This window comes from Mixophyes fleayi, chromosome 1, assembly GCF_038048845.1.
Source record: "Mixophyes fleayi isolate aMixFle1 chromosome 1, aMixFle1.hap1, whole genome shotgun sequence".
NCBI lineage: Eukaryota > Metazoa > Chordata > Amphibia > Anura > Limnodynastidae > Mixophyes > Mixophyes fleayi.
Genome location: NC_134402.1, coordinates 167,267,095 through 167,288,314, shown reverse-complemented (window position 1 = coordinate 167,288,314; position 21,220 = coordinate 167,267,095). Strand labels below are relative to the sequence as shown.

Genomic DNA, 21,220 nt, shown 5'->3' with positions numbered 1-21,220 from the left:
TGTTCCCTTTAAGAATTATAACTACAGATCAAGGTGCACAGAGGGTAGCACATGTCCCATGGACAAGAACCAAATTGAATTTAAGTGTTACTGAATGTAAATATTATAGAACTAAACCTGCAGAGGTAATGATTAAATTGCAAAGATCGTACCAAACACATAGTCCCACATTTTCAGATATACTGCAATTGTTTCATGCTGTCAACCTCACTTACTACTTTATATATTTAGTGTAAGTGGAAGAAGGCTAATTGTCAAGCCCCTAAAAATGATACAAGAGCCCATATTGATATACAATGGGAATTTGCAATGGCAAAGTTTAAAGAAATGTTCCCCTGAGAGTGGACTGGACCAAAGATTTTATGATTAAACAGGGTGCAACTGCAGGAGTTAGAAAATACAATGCTAGATTCAGAAAAGAATTTGTTTATTATTCAGGCTTTTCTAATGTGTTTGATAAGGGTGATTTTAAAAGAATATTAACTAGTGCTTTTGTTAAGGGGTTAAAGCAAAATTTGAAGACTAGGATTCAGATACACAACCCCTTGTGGGCTTCAATAAACATTGATGGGTTAGCCACAGTCACTGCACATCATGAAGATAATATGGTCATTAAAAGAGCACAAGCAGAAACAAAATTGATGAATTTGCAAATGGAAGCTGCAAAAGCAACCATACAGGGTGTTTGACTCAAAACGAGGGGAAATGTAAACCCTAACAGAAGTAACAGATCACAAGTGATTCCTTATAATTGACAGGAGATGGGGCATTTTGCTAAATATTGCAGGAAACCTAGGAAACAAAGGGATAGGGTGAGGCCAGATCAAATAAGAACTTCTCCTGCAGCTCCAGCTTCAGCTCCAAATGTCCAATATTGAGAACAGGTGTAAAGAACCCCACTGTAAAGATGACAATTAATGGTAAAAAGCATGAATATTTGATTGATACAGGAGCTGCAAGATCAGTATTAAAAAATGAGGTTGTATAACCAACTACTAGCAAAATTCTTAATGCAGTGGGAGTAGCTGGACAAGTAATTTATTTAAAAGACACAGCCAGTTACAGTCACGTTAGGTCCTATCACAGATAAACACTTTTTATTGGCAACAAATGCTCCCTCTAATTTATTGGGTAGAGATTTGTTGTGTAAATTAGGATGTTCAATATTTTGTGCTCCTGATGGAGTGTTTCTAGACATTAATGAGAAAAAGAGACACGACATGCAGCTAGCTCTTGACATGAATGATAGTACAAGATATCATGAGACACATAAAATTCAGCCCCTATGGTGCTACCAAGCAGAGCTAAACAAAAGGGTAGATGACATATTAGAAAGAATACCTAGTCAGTTGTGAACTACTGAAGCAAACGAAACTGGGAAAATGAAAGTTAGCCCAATTTCTGTTAAATTAAAACCAAATGTAAGACTTCCCTCATTGCCTCAGTATCCTGTAAGGCCAGAAGCTGAGCAAGGTAATTTCCCTGTCATACAATCATTATTACAGCAAGGAGTTTAAAACCCAAAGTCCATGTAACTTGCCCATCTACCCTATAAAACAAAAAAAAAGGTGGCCGATGCTATTGGCTAGTTCAAGATCTACGGGCTATTAATGTTATAGTTGAACCCTTACATCCAGCTGTTCCCGATCCTGTAACGATTTTTATGCAAATACCACCAAAAGCCCAGATTTTCTCAATCATTGATTGAGACGTCTCACTGGAGACAACTACCAACAGGGAATTGGCACTGGCCTTCCCAGGAAGCAGAGTCTAACGGACCCCCCAGTCTTCTCCAAAGGCGGGATGGATTTAGCTGCCGGAGGCCCGCAGGCCACGGCCCCTAGGTTAGCCCACCGGCGTGGTAGAGAGATAGTATTAAGGTGAACGGTTCTGGGAACACAGTAAAAGGCCTCGTCTAGCTGGATATTAAACAGCTTAACTGTAAGAAGCAGAAAGCCAGACGTACCTTGCTGTCTAGCAGAGAGGCACGAGGAGACAATAACGATAGGAGTTAGGAACTGTAGCCGGTTCGGTACACAGAAGGTCAGCCAGTGCATGTTGCCAGGGATTCAGCAGATGCAGGGTTAAATAGACAAGCCGGGTCGGTACACAGAAAGTCTGCCAGTTTTCACAGGGAGAAGTGCACAGAGAAAGCACAGGGATCAGGAGCAGCCAGACAACAAGGACACTTGTTGCTCTGACACAGGAGTGTCAGAGTTAAGACTAAATAGCGGGGAAGTTTGAATTCCCCGCCTCTCAGGTCACATGATCAGACAGACCTAACACTGATTTATGTTCTGCTTATTTTTCTATTCATAAACACAAGGATAGTCAATATTTGTACACCTGGACTAGGGCTCCCCAGGGTTTTGTAAATAGTGGTACTATATTTAGCCAAGTAGCTGATTGAAAGAATTTGAGTTTTTAACAAGGGAGCACACTCATCCAATACGTAGATGATTTGTTGTTATGCTTCAATTCTTTTAAAGCATCACTTTCAGACACTAGCGAGTTGTTAACTTATTTGGCATATTCAGGACATAAAGTGTCAAAGGATAAAATGCAGTTGTGCAATCCAAAGGTCCTATACATAGGACACTGAAGTTGTTTTGAACAGTTTAAACAAGAACTCTTGATGGCCCCTGCGTTGGGTATACCAAATTATGAGTTATCAATCACTTTGTTTTGTCATGAACATTCAGGTCATGCTGCTGGTATTTTAACACAGCCCCATGGAAATACCCCCAGACCTGCTACATATTACAGTAAACAACTTGATCCAGTGGCTAGAGGGCTTCCAAATTGCTTAAAATCTGTTGCAGCCGCAGCTTTGTTAGTAGATAAATGTGCTGATATAGTTTATAGATATAGTTTTGGGAAATCCATTTACAGTACAAGTCCCACATGTAGTAGATGCACTTTTAAATTGCCATATGATTAGATGTGTTACAAATGCCAGACTAACAAAATGGGAATTGATTCTTCTTATGGCTCCAAATATTACACTTGTCAGATGCAATGTTTTAAACCCTGCAACCCTGTTGATTATAGCTTCTGATATTGAATCTTGCAAGGTTCAGAGAGAGGGAGGTATATTTGGATAAGATGATAATGATTTGGCATTAAGCGAATCAGATGAAGAGAATACCAATAAGAGTGAAAGTCAGAATTTTACAAATTTTGCTCATGAGCCACATGATTGTGTTGTGTACATGAAGCAAAATAATGCATCACGACCAGGTTTAAAAAAAAAAAACATAGACACTCCAGGACGCCATGAACGTGAATGGGAGAGGGACCTGGGACCCCCTCCGTATGAGTCTTGTTGGGAGGAGGTCAGAGAGGGGATTGCCAAGAGCTCAATATTCACACTTATTAAAGAAACTGCATACAAGCTGTACTATAGGTGCTACTATACCCAGATAGGTTGTCTAGATTGTTTCCCACTGCTACTTCGAGCTGTTGGCGGGAATGTGGCCAGAGGCACGATGCTTCATATATGGTGGACCTGTCCCCGTATAATGCCTTATTAGAACATGGTCCTTCATCATCATTTATTTATATAGCGCCAACATATTCCGAAGAGCTTTACAATTGGGGACAAACATAGTAAACTAATAAACAAACTGGGTAAAACAGACAGAGAGATGAGAAGGCCCTGCTCGCAAGCTTACAATCTATGGGACAATGGGAGATTGACACATGAGGTTAAGTATACATTTTGCATCTTGGCCCAGCCAGACTGCAAAGGTAAAAGTGACTCATAAGCTAAATGATCCTGTCACACAACAATGTTGGTCAGGGGGTAGTTGTCTTGTGTGAAATTGTGTAACAGGCGGTAACAGGCTAAAGGTAGTGAGGTTAAGAGGGTGGTTGAGGAAAATTATAAGCTTGTTTGAATAGGTAGGTTTTCAGAGAACGCTTGAAAGTTTGTAGACCAGAGGAGAGACTTATTGTGCGAGGGAGAGAATTCCATAGAGTGGGTGCAGCCCGAAAAAAGTCCTGTAACCGGAAATGGGAGGATGTAATGAGGGTGGATGAGAGACGCAGATCTTTTGCAGAACGTAGTTGCAGAGTTGGGAGATATTTTGAGACAAGAGAGGAGATGTATGTTGGTGCAGCTTTGTTGATGGCCTTGTAGGTTAGTAAAAGTATTTTATATTGGATTCGGTAGAAGACAGGCAGCCAGTGTAGAGACATACAGAGTGATTCAACAGAGGAATAGCGATTTGCCAGGAAAATCAGTCTTGCCGCAGTGTGCAAAATAGATTGTAGGGGTTTGAGTCTGTTTTTGGGAAGACCAGTAAGGAGGGAATTGCAATAGTCAATGCGGGAGATGATAAGTGCATGTATTAAGGTTTTAGCAGTGTCTTGCGTGAGATATGTGCGGATTCTGGAAATGTTCTTTAGATGTATGTAACATGATTTAGATATAGAGTCAATGTGGGGAACAAAGGATAGGTGTGAATCAAGGATTACACCTAGGCAGCGAGCTTGTGGGGTGGGATTTATGGTCATGTTATCAACAGAGATAGAAATGTCAGGTATGCTCTTGTTGGTGGGTGGGAATATTATTAACTCTGTTTTAGAAAGATTAAGTTTGAGTTGGCGAGAGGACATCAAAGATGATATGGCAGAAAGACAGTCAGTTACACGGGACAACACAGATGTCGAGAGATCAGGAGAGGATAGATAGATTTGAGTATCATCTGCATAGAGAGGATACTGAAAGCCAAAAGGAACTTATTAGATTTCAAAGAGAAGTGGTATAGATAGAGAACAGCAGAGGACCTAGCACTGAGCCTTGTGGTGCTCCAACTGATAGGGGAAGCGGAGCAGAGGTGGCTCCAGAGAAATTAACAGTGAAAGAGCGATTAGAGAGGTAGGATGAGAACCAGGATAGAACAGTGTCTTGAAGACCTAGGGATTGCAGCGTTTGTATGAGAAGAGAGTGGTCAACAGTGTCAAATGCAGCCGAGAGATCCAGGAGAATTAGGAGAGAGTAATGGAGGAGTTCAGTTTTAGCAGTGATCAGATCATTGACAACCTTGGTCAGCGCAGTCTCTGTGGAGTGTTGAGAGCGAAAGCCAGACTGAAGAGGATCCAACAGGTTGTTTGCGGAAAGAAAGCGTGTGAGGCGAGTGTAGACAAGTCTCTCTAGAAGCTTGGAGGGGCAAGGGAGCTGAGAGATGGGACGGTAATGGTACATAGATTCTGGGCCGTCTCCGGATCCTCCAGGTTGGTCGCCGTGCGCCATGGGTAAGAGATCCATATATCTTGTCGTCTACTTTATTTTCTTATTTATTTTATAGGTTGTTATTCTGTAAATATGTTGCTTACAACCTCCTTCATAATAGGTATGGTGATATACGTGCCTGTCCTTCCCAACCCTCCACCCCGTTCCCCCTCCTTAACCCATTTTGTTTCCTGTCCCTTTCCTACCCCTCCATTCTACTATAAAACTTTAAAATAAGAGGAGACATCTTGTTGTCTTAACACAGTTGGTTTTTACTTGTTGTTGGCTCTTTTCTATGCTGTTTCCTCTGGTAACAAATAAAGAGTTAAAAAAAAAAAAAAAAAAAAAACACAGCAGAATCCTGATTTCATTTTCAATGTAGAGGAGAGTTGCCACAGGAAAAATGATACAGGAACATCACAGTCAGGATTTGCAATAGTAGATGATAATATGATTGACAAATTAAAAGCATTAATTAAAGTTTGTCAATTGGTAGAGGGAAAAAACGTAAATATTTACAGGTAGTAAATATGGGCTTGGCGTTTTTCATGATTATGCTGAAATATGGTGACAAAGAAATTTCGTACAGCTGTTGCTCATAATGAAATTGTAAATGAATTACTGCATGCTATTCAGTTACCAAAACAGGTAGCAGTTATTAAATGCCAAGCGCATATGACAGGACATGATGAAGTAACAAAAGGAAATAATAGAGCTGACTTAGCTGCTAAGAAAGCAGCACAAACAGACATTGCACAGATTGTTGAGAGTACTGAAATACTAAATTTTGTAATTGCTGATCAAACTGAACTAATTGAGGTGCAAAAAGTTTGTGCTTCACAGGAGAGGGCCAGATGGGAAATAGTAGGATGCCAAATTGATAAAGATGGACTTTGGCTTGGGAAGTCTGGTAAGCCTGTATCTCCCAAAGCACTCTTTCCAGCATTGGCACAAATAAGTCATGGATTGACCCATGCAGATAAGACTGCTATGCAGAATATAGTCCAAATGCATTGGTATGCACCTGGATTTTCAGCCATAGCTGCCAGGTACCGAGATTCATGTATTATCTGCATACAGAGTAATGCAGGGAGGGCAGTAAAAACAATTCAGAATCACCTGCCACCATCTGACGGCCCGTTTCAAATAATTCAAATTGATTTCATCCAACTTTGTAAGTGTAGGATGTTAGAATATGTATTAGTGTGCATTGATAAATTTTCTGGTTGGATTGAAGGTTATGCAGTTGTGAGAGCCACTGCAAATGTTACAGCTAAAAAGATTGTACAAGAATTTGTATGTAGATATGGCATACCACAGGTAATTTCTTCTGATAGTGGTCCTCATTTTACTGGACTTGAGTCACGGTCCGGAGACTGGATAGGAGCCCAGTGGCAGGGAGGAAGGCTGGCTAACAGAGATGAGATGGAAGAAAGGTTAAACAAGCCGGATTCGGTACACATAGAGATATAGCGGTCCAAAGGTTGAGGCAGAAGCGTAGTGGAGGGCAAGCCGAGGTCGGTACTCGTGTAGTATATGCAGGTATACAGGAAAAGCAACAGAAGCAGGCGCTAGATCACAGGCACAGAGCACAATAATCAGGCACTGGAGACAGGAACTGGCCAGGCTTTTATAGGAAGTCAAGGGGTGGAGCTAAGGCAAGCTTGAAGATCGGAAGATCACTGGAACTGATCTAGAACACTGAATAAAGACAAGGAACTGTCCAGCAGCCAGAATAGCTCAGTCAGCAGAGCAGCAGTCCACGGAGGCAGAAGCCCTGGGTTTGAATCCTGACAACTTGTTTTTAAATTAATGTGTGAATTGCTAGGTATAAAAGAACAACTGCATACACCTTATCATCTGCAAAGTAGAGGGAAAGTTGAAAGATACAATGGAATTATTAAAAATAAACTGTCTAAAATATTTAAGGAAACAAGAATGCAATGGCCTGACGCATTACCGATAGTTTTACATGCTATCAGATTAACCCCTCGTGGGCCTCACAACTTGTCACCATATAAAATTCTGTTTGGAAAAATTCCTAATTTGACTCTGAATTGCAATACCAGTCAAAGCCAAGTTAATTATGTGACTGTTAACTACAGTTTATCGTTTATACTAAACAGTTGAGACAGATTCAAGCTGCTGTGATAGGCACACAAACAATTTCAATTGACAGTCCTGTCATAATCTGCATCCTGGAGATTCAGTGATGATAAGAAGTTTCTTGAGATCTGGTTCGCTGACTGATTGGTGGGAAGATCTATATCTTGTGTCATTGACAACGCCAACTGCGATAAAAGTCAAGGAAAAGAGCACTTGGATACATGTTTCACATTTTAAAAAGTGATCAAGTAAGAGGATAATTATCACCTTTATTACTCTACAAGTACGACATTTCTGAGAACATAATAATATCTGAGCCCTTGCAAAGGCAAGACACTAGGTTCCTGATGAAGTCAGGGGATGTAAGTCTTGTTTAGAGGAAAAGACAAGAGATGGAAAGAAACTGGTATTCAGAGTTAATAGGTCCTAAACCAAATTTGAAATTGTGGTCATTGCTATTTATTTTAACACTAATGACATTTTCAATTGGTCTTTTTCTTGAACTGTATATGTACAGTCCAGTAAATGGACAACTGAACAATGTTACCACCTTGGAAAAGTGATGTAAAAGAGAAATTACATCACCGGAGCATTGCAAAAATGTACCTCCAATTCAAGTATGTATTTGTATATACTGTAAGCGTCATTTAAGGAAACAATGTGCACAATAGTATTTTGATAATCCTAATTACTTCCATGATCAACATCCTATAGATGCATTTCATCATTTGATAGGAAAGAAACTGTCAGACGCCGTCCCCATGCATCCCCACTGGCCAGGGACGGACGTCTTACTCCCACTGAGCGTTCCGTTGCCAGGCAGCGGAGACGCTACTTCCAGTCCTTACCGCGCACAGGCGCGTCCACGGCAACGGGATGCGCGACTAACGGTCGGTGCGTCTGACCGCCGCCCTCTGGCCACCAATGAGAACCTCGCTCTCTCTATATAAGGATGGCTCTGACACCATTATGGTGCTAGAGCAACTAGTTTATTATTAATCTAGCCTCCAGCGTTATATATAGTTATATATATTATTCCTATTGCTTCCCTGTGTACCGACCCGGCTCCTCCTGAGCCTCCTTTGGATTCTTCCTTGGCTCTGCATAATTCTCTCCGGATTGACCCTCGGCTTGTTGACCATTCTCTGCCTTCCGATTTTGTACTTCATCTGCCCGCTCGGTTCCTGACTCCAGCTTGTACAACCACGATACCTTTGCCACCTCGCAGGAAGCTCCCTGGGAGGGCCGCGACCTGCACGTCATTCGCCGCGAAGTCCAAACTTCCTTGCGGAGGTCCCTGGCAAAGACCGGCGGCGTGTTAGACTCCGCGCCTCCTAGTGAAGCGGTGCCAATACCTGCAGGTACAGCATTCTCCTTCGTGACAGTTTGCTCTGGCCATGTCGACTGAAACACCCAGTGAACCATCTGCCAGGGACCTTCTTCTCCACCTTGCCCACAGAGTCGAAAAGCAGGAGTCCGAACAGGCGCAGTTGCTCCTGTGCATCCAGGGTGTCGCTGCTCGTCTCGAATCTCTCCAGGCTTCTGTGACCTCTGCTCAAGCCGTTCCTGTGACGACCTCTGGGTCCGTGGCTGTCTCATCCTCTTCTGTTGTGGCTTCTACTGCTTCCTTAAAGCTTTCCCCGCCGGACAAGTTTGACGGAGAACCCAAGAGATGCAGAGGATTCCTAAATCAGTGTCTAATCCACTTCGAGTGTAACCCTGCATCCTCTTCCTCTGAGCGGATAAAGGTGGCCTTTATTATATCTCTCCTATCTGGACAAGCCCTTGCCTGGGCTTCCCCCCTGTGGGAACGGAATGATCCCCTCTAGTCTGATGTATCTACCCTTATTGAAGCTTTTCGGAGAGTGTTTGACGAACCCGGCCGGGTGTCTTCTGCTGCATCCAGTCTGTTAAACCTTCGCCAGTGATCTCTGACAGTCGGCCAGTACGCAATCCAATTTCGGACACTATCGTCCGAACTCAGGTGGAATAATGAAGCCTTAGTGGCAACATTCTGGCAAGGCCTTGCAGACCGCGGCAAAGACGAGTTAGTTTCACGTGAACTGCCTGCTGATCTGGACTCCCTAATTTCTTTATGCAATTGCATTGATGTGCGTTTTAGGGAGCGGACTCAGGAACGCTCGGCTACCAGACGGATCTCACCACGCCTTGCTCAGCTATTTCAGAACCCTGCACCTTCGGAGGAACCCATGCAGATTGGACGTTCCCGGTTATCTACTGAAGAACGTCAGCGACGTTTCAAGCAGAATCTCTTTTTATACTGCGGGGAACCCGGCCATGTTATTTCTTCTTGCTCCAAGAGACCGGGATACGCCCCCTCTTAGTCGGTGGCATGGAGGCCGACCTAGGAGTTGGGGTTGCTACTCCCTATTCTAATTCCGGCACTGATTGCCTCATGCCTATCTCCCTGGATATTCCGGTCGGCCCCTTTGAGACCGCAGCCTTTGTGGACTCCGGCTCCGCCGGAAAATTCATCTCTGCCACTCTGGCATCGCAACTCCAATTGTCCTCTCGAAAATTGCCTCAGTCGTTGTTCCTCACCGCAGTGGACGGGAATCGAATATCCAATGGTTCCGTTTCGCACATCTGCGCTCCTCTTCGGCTGACGGTAGGGGTATTACACTCTGAAGTTATCAAGTTCTTGGTTCTTACTCGTTCTGTGAATTCTGTTATTTTAGGACTGCCTTGGCTTAAGCTTCACTCTCCCCAATTTGATTGGAATCATGCGATGGTTATCTCATTGGGTCCCCAATGCTTCAAGTCGTGTCTCTCCAGCGTTAAACCTGGACAATCTTCTCTTCAGTGTCATCTGACTTCTCCGCCAGTTGACTTGCCATCTCCCTACATCTCCTTTCAGGATGTTTTGCAAAACCGCTGCTGAATCTCTTCCTCCTCACCGCCCCTGGGATTGCGCTATTGAGTTACTACCGGACAAACCGCTTCCCAAAGGCAGAATTTATCCATTGTCTCTCCCTGAGAATTCAGCAATGTCTACATATAATCACTGAAAATCTCCAGCGAGGCTTCATCAGGAAATCTACCCACCCGCTGGCGCGGGATTTTTCTTTGTTAAAAAGAAGGATGGCACTTTACGGCCTTGTATTGATTACCGGCGATTGAATGCCATCACCGTCAAGAACAGGTACCCCATACCACTTATATTCGAGCTTTTTGATAGGATCGCTGGGTCAAAGATCTTCACTAAGTTGGATCTACGAGGGGCGTATAACCTCATCCGCATACGCCCAGGAGACGAGTGGAAGACTGCTATCTGTACTAGAGAAAAAGCACTTTGAGTGCTTAGTTATGCCCTTCGGCCATTGCAACGCGCCTGCTGTTTTCCAGTCGTTTATCAATGACATTTTTCAAGACCTTCTCTACATTTCTGTGGTTGCCTACCTGGACGACATTTTAATCTTCTCTCCTGACTTACCATCCCATCGTCTTCATGTGAAAGAAGTCTTATCTCGCTTACGTTCCAATAAGTTATATTGTAAACTCGAGAAGTGTGTCTTCGAGGTTCCACAGATTTCTTTTCTGGGCTATATTGTGTCGGTAACCGGTCTCCAGATGGATCCAGTGAAGTTATCTGCCATTCTTAAGTGGCCAAGACCGATGGGCCTGAAAGCTATTCAGAGATTTATTGGCTTCGCCAATTATTACCGGCAGTTTATTCCGCAGTTTTCCGCCATCATTGCTCCTATCACTGCCCTTACTAGAAAATCTGTTGACCCCCAGAAGTGATCTCCAGAGACCATTTCCACTTTTGAAGTACTCAAGAAGGCTTTTGCATCCGCTTCCGTACGTGCTCAGCCAGATCAAAACAAACTCTTCCTAGTAGAAGTAGATGCTTCCTCTGTTGGTGTTGGGGCAGTATTATCACAGGAATCCAGATCTGGTACACTCCTTCCCTGTGGCTTCTTTTCTACGAGAGTCTCTTCCTCCGAGGCTAACTACGGCATTGGCGACAAGGAGATACTTGCAGTTAAGTCGGCACTTGAGGAGTGGCGTCATCTTCTAGAGGGTGCCTAGTATCCGGTCACCGTCTTCACCGATCATAAAAACCTCATCTATCTGCGAGATGCCCGGTGTTTGAATCCCCGACAAGTCAGGTGGTCTTCGTTTTTTGCTCGGTTCGATCTAAAACTCACCTACCGTGCTGGTACTCTGAATTCCAAGGCTGATGCTCTCTCCCGTTCTTTCGTTATCTCCGATGTTCCACCCATTGCTGAGCCTCCACCGGTCATTGAACCTTCCTGCATTGTTGCTGTCATTCGTACTCCTCCTGTGGGTTGTTCTTTTCTAGAATCTCATCTACATCTGAAGGCGCTTCGTTGGGCACATGTCTCAAGATTTGCAGGACATGCCGTTTCCGAGAAGACCCTCTCACTATTATTCCGTCACTATTGGTGGCCAACGATTCGTACGGATGTCCGGGACTTTGTAACTCTTGTACCCAAAACAAGGTTCCCAGGCAACTCCCCGCGGGACTGTTGCAACCACTTCCCATTCCTGATCACCCTTGGTCCAGCATCTCTATGGACTTCATCACCGATTTGCCTTCCAGCTGTGGTTTCAACACCATTTGGGTAACAGTGGAGATTTTCTAAGATGGCCCATTTTGTTCCACTAAAGGGTCTTCCGTCTGCCTCCAAATTGGCACAAGTTTTCATCAAGGAAATCTTTTGCCTCCACGGGTGTCCTCAGGAAATAATCTCTGACCATGGAGTCCAGTTCATATCTTGCTTTTGGAGGGCCTTTTGCAAGGATTTAGGCATTTCTCTTATATTTTCCTCTGGCTATCACCCACAAACCAACGGGCAGACGGAACGGGCGAATCAGGACTTGGAATTATTTCTCCGCTGCTTCTCATCTGACAACCAGTCCAATTGGAGTCTTCTGCTGCCTTGGGCCGAATTTGCCCACAACAATCGTTCACCTTCTTCTGGTTATTCCCCCTTCATCGTTTTTGGTACCCATCTTATTCTCCCCACGTTCTCCTCCCTGTCTCCCACGGTTCCTGCCGCCAATACCATGACTCGAGATATGGCTAAAATATGGACTTCCACTAAGCAGAACCTCCTAAAGTCTGGACATCACTACAAATCTTCTGCTGACCACCATCGTAGATTAGTGCCGCTCCTCCAGGTTGGGGACAAGGATTGGTTGTCCACGCAGGATCTTAGATTACGGGTCCACTCTATGAAATTGGCACCTCGTTTCATTGGTCCTTTCCCGGTGATTCAAGTAATTAATCCAGTTACCTTTAGACTCCAACTCCCTCCTGCTCTGAAGATCCATAACACTTTTCATATCTCGCTCCTCAAACCTCTGATAATCAACAAATTTTCTCATGTCATCCCCATTCCGCGAGACATTCCTACCACTATGGCTGATGAATATGAGGTTAGTCAAATCCTTGCTGAACACAAAATTCGAGGATGCTTGCAATACCTTGTGTATTGGAAGGGTTTTGGACCTGAGGAGAGGTCTTGGGTTTTTAAAGAGGATTTACATACCCCACGATTATTGTCTGCCTTCTTGAAGAAACAACGGTTGTCCTGTGGCCCTCTATAAAAAGGGGGGGTACTGTCAGACACCGTCCCCATGCATCCCCGCTGGCCGGGGACGGATGTCTTACTCCCACGGAGCACTCCGTTGCCAGGCAACGGAGACGCTCCTTCCGGTCCTTTCCGCGCGCATTCGCGTCCGTTGCGACGGCACTGGGGCGCGCTGCGCGTCTTCCGGGCTCTGGGGCGCTGACACCATTATGGTGCCAGAGCAACTAGTTTATCATTAATCTAGCCTCCAGCGTTATATATATTATTCCAATTGCTTCCCTGTGTACCGACCCGGCTCCTCCTGACCCTCCTTTGGATTCTTCCTTGGCTCTGCATAATTCTCTCCGGATTGACCCTCGGCTTGTTGACCATTCTCTGCCTTCCGATTTTGTACTTCATCTGCCCGCTCGGTTCCTTACTCCAGCTTGTACAACCACGATACCTTCGCCACCTCGCAGGAAGCTCCCTGGGAGGGCCGCGACCTGCACGTCATTCGCCGCGAAGTCCAAACTTCCTTGCGGGGGTCCCTGGCGAAGACCAGCGGCGTGTTAGACTCCGCGCCTCCTAGTGAAGCGGTGTCAATACCTGCAGGTACAGCATTCTCCTTCGTGACAGAAACGTAATACTAGCGAGTGTAGGGTTTGTACTTAAGTACCGCGTTGACATCAAAATGTTGGTCTTATATCGTTTCCCATAAATTAAAGTAAATTAGGTGAGAAAAAAATGTGGTAACAAGACTAAGGGAGAGTACAGTACTACCATGTCACCGCATATAAAGTTGATAAATATTATAATAGATACATGAAAATATAAAACTGCTAATCCTACTATTCAGCAGAAAGGAGTATATTATAATGTATCAAAAATATATTTAGGAGCAATTAAAGAATATTTGAGGACTCAAAAGTTTAACAACCTAAATTTAATTAAGAACTGATCAATGTAACACTAAGTGAAAATGTAACTAGGTGGACGAAACATTCTGTAAATCAGACCACTTGTGAATTGGGCTATGAGGCAGCTCATAGTTTAATGTCTGGTATACCATATACAGTTCCTGAGAATTTGTATTTCATATGTGGAAGGCGAGCATATAAATGGCTACCTTCAAATTCTGAAGGCATGTTATTTTGGTGAATTAATTCCTCGTACAAATGTAATGGAACATAAGGATCTGATTGACAATATCACTCACAATATAAAACAGAAGGAGGAGATCTATAAAAACTATAGGTGCTAAAAATAACCATTTTTTTTAAAACAGAAAACTCAGTTAAATTAAAAGTAGGCTTTGAAAATGGTTTCACTCATGGACATATTGGATAGTTAAATAATATCGTGGCAAATGAACAATTAGTTGATTTGTTGGACAATATTACAGAAATTTATGATGACATTTTCAGGTATATTTCCAAACAGCTTCAAGCTTATAAAACTGAATAAATCCAACCTAGGTTAACATTAGATTATTTATCTGCACAAGGTAGTGGATAGTCACACATTAGAAACTGTTTATGATGTTCACTGCTACACATACATCACGAACACAACTGACAATCCAGAGGAAGCGATAGATAAATATATGTTAAATATCACACAAATAAAGGATAAGTTCAGAATAAACCATAATGATCTAGGTTCTGAAAATGATGACTGGTGGGAAAGTTCCTGGTGGAATCCTTCTACTTGGTTTACAGGTATATATTCAGGAGTGTCAGGATGGTAGAAAGGTTTTATCTGGATATTAGGAAAATGTTATTTTTTTGGATAATATGTGTTCGAATTTATCTACTTTTAAAATGTGTTCCAGGTACGGTAGGAAATTTGTGCAAGGTTGGAACAAAGGTGTTACAGATTAATGTTGTCTTAGAATCACAGGAAAAAGTTTATATGTCATTGAAAAATATCAAGAAAAAAATGATATTTATACCACAACCGTAATGAAAATTTCCCTCTAAAAAATTTTTTTAGGAGAGGATGTTAATACAACTGTTTCTGCCAAATATCTCGACTGTCTGACAATTAGTTGATTAAATATTGATTTTTCAATTTATTAAATAATTTACTAGTCGCGGCTTCATTATCAAGTTTATTTTAAGTATCATGGGTGTTTATTAAGGAATCACTACAAAATTTCTTCCTCCCGAATCCAAAATTACAAACCAAATTACTTTATCTGCCTCATGTTTTGCGTTACGGCAAAAATGCACGTTTTTCGTACAGAATTAACAACGTTAAGTTAAATTGACATTAGGGGTCCCATTTTTTTTTTGGGGGGGGGGGGGGGGGGGTTTAAAAAAGGTATACATTACTACCACAAAAAAAAAAAAAAAGCAGCATACCCTGTTTCATAGTGGAGAAAAAAAAATAATGAGGTTGATGTTCGATTACTGTTGTGCCACATACATAATTAACACAAGAAACCGTGAAATTTAAAACCGTTAACATAACTTTAGTCCAGAACTGAAGTTGAGTCAACAATCTCATTATTTTTCCCTTGTTTGGAACTTGTTGTAACGGTATGTTATTTTCCTTAAAGTGTCAGCAGAAAGTGTATATTGCCTTACAGTACTTCCTTGGCTAGTAGGAACTTCCGTTACACAGAGGACGTGAATAAAAGGAACAAAACACTAATCTCTTGAAGATCAGGACAGCACATTTGTTGATTGGTTTTATTTCATGAAGTGTATCAGCACATCTTGTTCTTCCTCATTACATTGAATGATATACCCAATCTTACCAGATGTTATCATACACTGCTATGTATGTTCCAGGTAGCAGATCACTTTTGTCCACAATTTTTGTGACTGCGGTCATAGTGACTCTAACTTTGGTTCCTCCTGTCTTTACGTCGTCTGACGACAATCGATATATGTGTAGCTCATCATTACCAATAGGCCGAAATCTGTGATGAGAACGTGGTCCTGACAACGTGTATTCTGTTTCTAGCTGAAAATGCAGCTTGATTTTGCAGTCTTGTATTTAGTTTTTTGACACGTAAAAAAAACTTTATATTATGTACATTTTCATATGCCCAGGTCAAAACGTGTCGTCAAGATGTGATGGGAAATCCACTGCTTGCAGACTGGTGCTTGTGACTAGACATTTAACTGTCCCTTCAATGCCATCACATGGACTCTTACCATGAGATGTGGAAAAAAAATTAATTCTCCTTGAATGTTGAAGTCATTCTTATGGAAGCCATGTTAAAAAAGTTTTTGCAGTTCTCGTATTGTGCACTAGCACTATCACTAAAGTAGTAAACATACTCCAATTTTGACAACAGTTTCGCTAAGTGTTTCATAACTATCGTAATGAAAGCATACACAGTTATAAGCTACATGGTTATGGGTATCGCTAATAATGCACAGGCTCACACAGTTTGCCTAAAATAAGCTGACAGTCACCATGTTCTTTGGTCCACTTCAGTGACCTAACTTTTAAGCTTTTTCTGGCTCCTTTTTGTGAGACAAGAAAGGATTACAGCAGTGGTTCCCAAACTTTTGCAGTTCGAGGCACCCTTAGAGTCTCCAAATTTTTTCAAGGCACCCCTCCAAAATAATTTATATGCAGTCCTGTTTGCTCCTCTGCATCCAGACACTCTGCCCCCTCTGCATCCAGGCATGCTGCCCCCTCTGCATCCAGGCATGCTGCCCCCTCCTCTACCTTCTGTCATGCTGTCCCCCCTCCTTTGCTCTGTCACACTCTCCCCCCTCCTCTGCCCTCTCTCACGCTGCCCCCTCTGCCCTCTGTCACCCTCCTCTGCCCTCTGTCACACAGTCCCCCTCCTGTGCCCCGCTGTCTCCCTTCTCTGCTCTGTCACACTGTTCCCCTCCTCTGCCCCACTGTCCCCATCCTCTGCCCTCTCTCTCACGCTGTCCCCTCCTCTGCCCTCTCTCACGCTGTCCCCCTCCTCTGCCCTCTCTCACGCTGCCCCCTCTGCAGTCCTCTGTCACACTGCCCCCCTCTGCTGCCCTCTATCACGCTGCCCCCTCTGCTGCCACACTGTCCCCCTCTGCTGCCACACTGTCCCCCTCTGCTGTCATACTGTCCCGCTGTCACACTGTCCCGCTGTCACACTGTCCCCCTCTGCTGTCACACTGCCCCCCTCTGCTGTCACACTGCCCCGCTGTCACACTGTCCCCCTCGGCTGTCACACTACCCCGCTGTCACACTGTCCCGCTGTCACACTGTCCCCCTCGGCTGTCACACTACCCCGCTGTCACACTGTCCCCCTCTGCTGTCACACTGCCCCGCTGTCACACTGTCCCCCTCGTCACACGGCCCCGCTGTCACACTGTCCCCCTCTGCTGTCACACTGCCCCGCTGTCACACTGTCCCCCTCTGCTGTCACACTGCCCTGCTGTCACACTGCCCCCCTCTGCTGTCACACTGCCCCACTGTCACATGGCCCCGCTGTCACACTGTCCTGCTGTCACACTGTCCCCCTCTCACACTGTCCCCCTCTGCTGTCACACGGCCCCGCTGTCACGATCCTTTTCACTCTGCCCCGCACCGGCCATAAAAAAAAAAAAGAGAACACAGAAACTTACCAATCCGCCAGGCGCCGGGACCCAGCAGACTCCTCTCTCCCGCAGCTCTCACTGAATATCGACGTCAGTGACAGCTGCTGCGGGAGAGAGGAGGCTGCTGGGTCCCGGCGCCTGGCGGATTGGTAAGTTTCTGTGTTATCTTTTTTTTTATGGCTGGCCCGCGGCACCCCAGTGACAGCGCCGCGGCACCCCTGAGAGCCGCGGCGCACACTTTGGGAACCGCCGGATTACAGCATGTTTTCTGAAATGTTTCATATCTTAGCAGCAGAAGCTTTTCATGATGGTAAGAGACTGAGGTTTCAGGATCATCGGTTACTGCATTTAAAACTTCAGTTCTCAGAATCAAGTTCTATTTCTTCATCTGTAAAGTATACTGCAAGGCAATATTCCCAGCTCTCTCTCTTGCAGTGAAATTAAACTTTAGTAACAAGAGCCCTCTTGCAACACTCATCATATCTCTACAGACACACTTCTGAAAATGTGTGCTCTGTGAAAATCACACACACATGGTAGTTTGAATAATACAATGCCACCCTTAAGACTAAGTATTATACAAACATCAATATACTCAAATATTTATTTATTTTGTCCGTAATAACATTTAGCTCATCCATATAACTGCAAAGATCCTACAGAAAGCTGCCCCATACATCTGAATTCCTATATTTAAGTTTTGCTCTTCATCTGTGTTTATTTGTTGTTTTTTTTACCAGGTTTGGATGAATAAATATAAAGTACTCCACTCAAAACTTCTCCGCCACATTCACATTCTAGAATTTATACACTACATTGTAAGACAAAGTGCAGTTACTACCATCATGTAGTTTGTGAGGATATGTATATAAGGATTTAAAGCTACCTCACTATATTTAATTATTTTGTACAGCATGCTGGGGGTTACAAAGTTTTCAAGATACACAGCAAGCAGAACTCGAAGATTGTCACTCTGTTCCTGATCACCTATTGTCTATGTAAATTTTATCAGTAAAGTATTATAAGAATATATGGTTCTAAAGTCTCTTTACCTGAGGCATTTGACCCTAGCTACGTATAAATTTGGATAAGCGCTCAATTTAGTTACACTCACTCTGGCATGGGCAGCATGTAGGGAGACTCCCCAATAGACTCAAAAATTCATATAATTCCAAAGTACTACAGCGCTCTAATGCCAGAATGCATTATACTAGACATCAAATCACAACAACTGTACTTATATATATATATATATATATATAACCATAGTGAACATCTTTAAGGTCTTAATTAGATCTGTATGTTGAATATCGTGGACCTAAGATCCTTGTATAACTTCTCACGATCACTTAGTTCCAAATAATGCAGGCTAAATATTATTAACCATATAAGAGTACCGTAACAAGTTGATCCTGTGGATGACGCTGTTATCCAAATGTGTATATTCCTCCAAATTACGGGTTTGTGCACATATTTAAAATGCCTGTTGGTCAAAAAGTTCCCTCCCGGGATTCTGATGTTCTGCCCGGTGTGTAGGGCGATGTTTAGCGTGGTGTTCCAATCCAACTCTTTCAGCGTTTGAAGGCCCGAAGGTTGCACCTCCCGCAGCGTCACACACGACCAGCTCCCAGCCAGATGTCAGCAACCCCGCTCGTCGGCAGAACACTCCAGCCCATGTGTCAACACCAAGGGAAGACCAGAATAATGGATAAATATCAAAAACTTTATTGTTCCATACAAAATGTACATCTGTACTTACACTGCAGTACAGGTAAATTTGTTCTCAATTGCCTCCTCAACGCGTTTCGTTCCTCCTGTGGAACTTTATTAAGATTGGACAATTGTAGTTACTTAGTGCCCTATATACCACTGATGTTGTATCTATTGGTCAGCATCAGCCTTCCCTAAATCTATCTACTTAACCCTTTGTGTACTCTATTCACAATAATAATGTGTCTTAATAGGGCATGAACTTTTTTCATTGTATCAATGCACCATTGCTAATAAATTACTATACTTAATAAATTTAAAATATTAATATTAAAAAGATATAATTGTGTATATATTTGTATAAAGTCTGTATGCAGATCATAATAGAGACCTGTCTACCAACTAATTCAGATCATATATAAAACATCTTTTTATAAAAACCACATTTTCTAAAAAAAATGCTGGTTATAGCAATTTAAACTTGTTCCCATATTTCAATACACCACATCAATATCAATAATTCTATATTGTGTTGGTCATCTACAATATAAAAATGTATGCATATAAGCACACATACATACATTTTATACATATATATGCATACATGCATTACATACACTAAACCAGCTTATAATAAAAACATTTTGATTGATATATATTATATATTCTGATATAAATAAAATGAGATACAATACTTTATATCTTGAGAATTATACATATATACATAGGAACACCACGCTAAACATCGCGCTACACACCGGGCAGAACATCAGAATCCCGGGAGGGAACTTTTTGACTAACAGGCATTTTAAATATGTGCACAAACCCGTAATTTGGAGGAATATACACATTTGGATAACAGCGTCATCCACAGGATCAACTTGTTACGGTACTCTTATATGGTTAATAATATTTAGCCTGCATTATTTGGAACTAAGTGATCGTGAGAAGTTATACAAGGATCTTAGGTCCACGATATTCAACATACAAATCTAATTAAGACCTTAAAGATGTTCACTATGGTTTTATATATATATATATATATATATATATATATATATATATATATATATATGTATAGTTGTTGTGATTTGATGTCTAGTATAATGCATTCTGGCATTAGAGCGCTGTAGTACTTTGGAATTATTTGACTCTAGCTAGGCTAGATCATATATATGGCCCGTATCCACACTTGCACAAATTGAGATGAAACGTTGGGAAACCACTAAAATGGAAAGATTGACAACTATCATTAATAGTTAACTGCATTCTTTTCATAAGTTATGGGAACCATGGCTTACACTGAAAGGCTCTTATACAGTCCCACAGAATATTGAGAACTCTCGTAATTTCTATACAGACATGTTTTCAGATTATGCAAGGTTTTTGTTTTTTTTTACAATTCATCCCAGTAACTGAAGTTGGCCAGTAGACAATACCGCCACTTCTGCCACTGCTTTCATTTCATCTCCCAAAGTGGCGCCTGTCACATCTATGTGCCCCTCCCTTTCCCCCTAGCAGTGCGGCCACACATTACATACACCTAACAGACGGCACACATTCACCTTATGCATCGTTTGTGAACAGAAAAGTCAGCAGAAGCGATTGTGAGTGGGAAGATCCCAAGAACAAAAAACAGAGAAAGAACAAATAAATGATTGAGAGAGCAGAAAGCTTCAGGAGCTAGGGGGAGTACAACAGATAAACCTTAAGAAACAGAGGAGAGGGGCATTTGTAATGAAATACCTGATTGAGCAACCTATGGCACCCTAGCTGTTATTGAACTGCTAGGCAGATAGGGAAGGACATGCATGGACTTGTAGTTAGACAGCAGATGAAAATCTACAAGATGCCTACACTGATGCTAGTGGGGTATATGCTTCAGATCTGGAATAATTCCAGTAGCCAATGTGAGAAATGACTGCTGATGCCAAACTTTTTTTTTTGTATAATTTATTTTGAGTATTCAATGGATGCACACCTTTCCTTGATTCTTAAACAGAGAGGTTTCAAGGTATATAACAGATGCAGCAAAAACAGAAGTATGGGCGAGTTTGGAT

General features: G+C 42.6%; 1 protein-coding gene across 25 annotated transcripts in view; it reads right to left on the bottom strand.

Annotated features, from left to right (window-relative positions):
- The window catches only part of CENPC (centromere protein C), a 295,773-nt gene that overhangs the window by 227,931 nt on the left and 46,622 nt on the right, over positions 1-21,220 (bottom strand). The window lies entirely within an intron of this gene.